Raw genomic sequence first — 3,676 nt, 5'->3', positions numbered from 1 at the left:
TGAACTCTGCTCACGGCCTCACAGGTGAGAAGACAAAAGATTTATGTGGTTCTTAGACTGCAGCCAGTGCCCTGGGGCACTGCCCGCTATGCCAGGGGGTCAGAGCCCAAGTGTCTTCCAATCACCCGAGACCCAAGTCCAAGGCCTCTGGCTCCTCAAGGGGAAGTGGCATGCCAATTTGTCAGGGAGTTCCAGTTGGGCGTTGCAGCCCGCCACAGCCCGTGCCTGGGAGGAAGCCTGGGCACATCACCAGGGCGGGCGTGGACGAGGGAGCCCAATCAGACAGCCTGGCTAAAAGAATGGTGGGTGGCCACGGCGGGCTGGAGGGTATCCTCCCAAAACGTGCACGTTGAAATCCTAACTTAAGAACGTGACTTTCGGCCTTTCCTGGGGGTCCGACAGCTAAGACTCAGATCCCAGTGCAGGAGGACCAGGTCCGATCCCTGGTCAGGGAACTTGATTTCTCATGCCACAACTAAACATCCCCCAAGCTGCAGCGAAGACCTGGTGCGGCCAAATAAATAAATAAATATTAAAAAGAAAAAAGAATGAGGTTTGTTTGGAGGCAGGCCATTTGCAGATGGGACTAGCTTCCCAGGTGGTGCTAATGGTAAGGAACCCGCCTGCCACTGCAGGAGATGCAAGAGGCGCAGGTTCAGTCCCTGGGTCGGGAAGATCCCCTGGAGGAGGGCATGGCAACCCACTCCAGTGTTCTCGCCTGGAGAATCCCATGGACAGAGGAGCCTGGCGGGCTACAGTCCAAAGAGTCACAAAAAGTCAGACATGACTGAGTGATTAACACTTTAGATAAGATGAGGTCACCCTGGGGACAGCAAGGAGTTCAAACCAGTCAAACCTAAAGGAAATCAAGCCTGAATAGTCATTGGAAGGACTGACGCTGAAGCTGAAGCTCCAATACTTTGACCACCTGATGTGAAGAGCCGACTCATCGGAAAAGACTCTGATGCTGGGAAAGATTGAAGGCGGGAGGAGAAGGGGACAACAGAGGATGAGACGGTTGGATGGCATCACCAACTCAATGGACATGAGTCTGAGTAAACTCCAGGAGTTGGTGACGGACAAGGAAGCCTGGCGTGCTGCAGTCCATGGGGTTGCAAAGAGTCGGACACGACTGAGCAACTGAATTGAACTGACCTGCCTTTGTTTTTTTGTTTGTTTGTTTTGGGGGGAGGGGTGTTTTTGTTTTTAAACAACAAAACTGTGCCTGTTTTACAAATGCAGTCTTTACAGGACCAGGACGGTGGCTCCCGAGATCCTTCGGCCACTCCTAAGGCCCTCCCTGTTTATCTTCAAAGGCTTGTAAATATTAAACAAAGGGGAAACTAAGTCATCCTAGGAAGAACTTGCCTATGTTTTGGGGATGAAAGTGTCCTCTCTGGTCTTCTCAGGAACTCTTGGGCTTCCCTGGTGGCAAAGAACCAGGGAAGAACCCTCCTGCCAGTGCAGGAGATACATGGTTCCTAGGTTGGGAAGATCCCCTGGAGGAGAGCATGCCAACCAACTCCAGTGTTCTTGCCTGGAGAATCCCATGGCAGGTTGCAAAGAGTCCTACGTGTCTGAAGTGACAGCATCTGCCCTTTAGTATCTTTGGAATTTTTGCCAGGGGCAAGTATTGCCCGTGTGAGAGAATTAATGAAACTCAAAAAAAATCTACTGGCTCAAGTGAGGGGGAAAAAAAAGAATCTGCCTACCAAGTAGGTGACATGGATTTGATCCCTGTGTCAACCCACTGCAGTATTCTTGCCTGGGAAATCCAATGGACAGAGGAGCCTGGTGGGCTACAGTCCAGGGGGTCACAAAGAGTTGGACACGGCTGAGCAACTAAACGCAAGCACCAAGAAGAGACATCTTGGGACTTCCCACTGATCCAGCAGTTAGGAATCCAAGCTTCCACTGCAGGGGCACAGGTTTGATCCCTGAGTGGGGAAATAAGATCCCACAAGCCGCCCAGTGAGGCAAAAAAAAAAAAAAAAAAAAAGTGAAATTCTATGCCTCTGAGAATACAATGCCAAGGTAGAAAGTAAACGACCAAATGCACAGAGAAAAAAAAGTAACAGGCCTGGGAGAGAAGAAACCCCTCTCTGATTCTCTGCTCCGCCGCACCATCACATGGCTGTCCGCTCAGGACGGCACACCTGGCCACGGGGCGCGGAGCTCCCACCACACCAAGCAGTCCTCAGACTCAGGACACCAGCTGGGGGTCCGACAGCTGAATTCCGATGCCACCAGCCTGGGGAGACCCCTGACCCAGTCCCACCTCAGAGCCCGTGGCCAGTGCAGGGCTTCTGTGCTTCTGACCAACAGCAATAAACAGGAGTTTCTTGTAAGTCCATCCTCAGAGTCCACAGTTCACTGGCAAAGCTCACAGAACACAGGGAAACAGTTTCCTTATTAAATTACTCACTTATTGTAAAGCTATTGTGCACATGCATGGTAAGTCACTTCAGTCATGTCTGAGTCTTTGCAACCCCGTGGATCACAGCCCGCCAGGCCCCTCTGTCCGGGGGATCTCGCAGGCAGGAACACTGGAGTGGGTTACGTTTCCCGCTCCAGGGGATCGAACCCACGTCTCCTGCACTGGGAGGCAGACTCCTTACGTCTGAACCACCAGGGAAGCCCGTTAAACAGATACCTAACTGCGAAAACGAAACCGCATGTGTCCGCCCCACAGAAACACACCCACCGCGCCTGGGGGCATGTGCGATCTTACTTGCCCAACCAGGGATTGAGCCCATGGGCCTGCAGTGGGGTGGTGGAGTCTTAACTGCTGGGCCGCCAGGGAAGTCATCTCACCCCGTGCCCGGACGCACCCGGACCACTTTGGGTCCCAGCCTATACCGACTACTACGGCTATGGGTCTTGAGCCTCAGTTTCCACCTCTGGGAAGTGGAGACGACCTGGCGGGTGAGGGCGCTGGGAGGTCAGTTTGTAGGTGGACTGCCTAGTGGCCCACAGCAGGTGTGGGAGCGGCCCTACACACCCCCTGCCCTTCTCTCCTCCTCTGCAAGGTGTCTGACTCTGCCTCGAGCCAAGCTGAGCCCACTCCATCACTCCCTTCCAGGCCAGGCGCTGCGCCAGGCACTTTGCATGCGCTTCCACATCGGGAAAATCAATAAAGGGAAACCTTACTAAAAACGGATTCAGGAGGCCACAAGGGGGAGCACTCACCACTTGACCCCAATTCAGATTCTGGGTAGGAAGTGACACTGCTTACTACCTCCAGACCGAGGAACAAAGATTTTCTCCTCGCCTGGCAACAGCTCAGCCAATGAGAGACTGTCATAACTCAGCCAATGAAAAGACACTACACTTCCAGCCCCCAGTTTTCTCCAATGGGCTTTCTGTTTACAACCGTTCTTCCCAACGCCACCCTGTTCTCTATAAAAGACTTTGCTCTCCTCTGGTCTGGACTTGTATGTGGTTTGCCATAGTCCCACTGTATTGCAATTCATTGCTGCTCTTGAATAAACCTGTTTGCTGGTATAAATAAATAAATACCTGGCTATTTTATTGTTTTAGGTTAACAATAAAATCCCCAAAATAATCCCATTGTATTAGAGCTATCCAGACAAACAGAACAGATATATATAGATATAGAGAAAGAGATTTATTATGAGAGACTGGCTCACACTATTATGGAGTCTGCCTCAAAATC

This window comes from Capra hircus, chromosome 29 (assembly GCF_001704415.2).
Source record: "Capra hircus breed San Clemente chromosome 29, ASM170441v1, whole genome shotgun sequence".
Lineage (NCBI taxonomy): Eukaryota > Metazoa > Chordata > Mammalia > Artiodactyla > Bovidae > Capra > Capra hircus.
Note: the sequence above shows the minus strand (reverse complement) of the source record.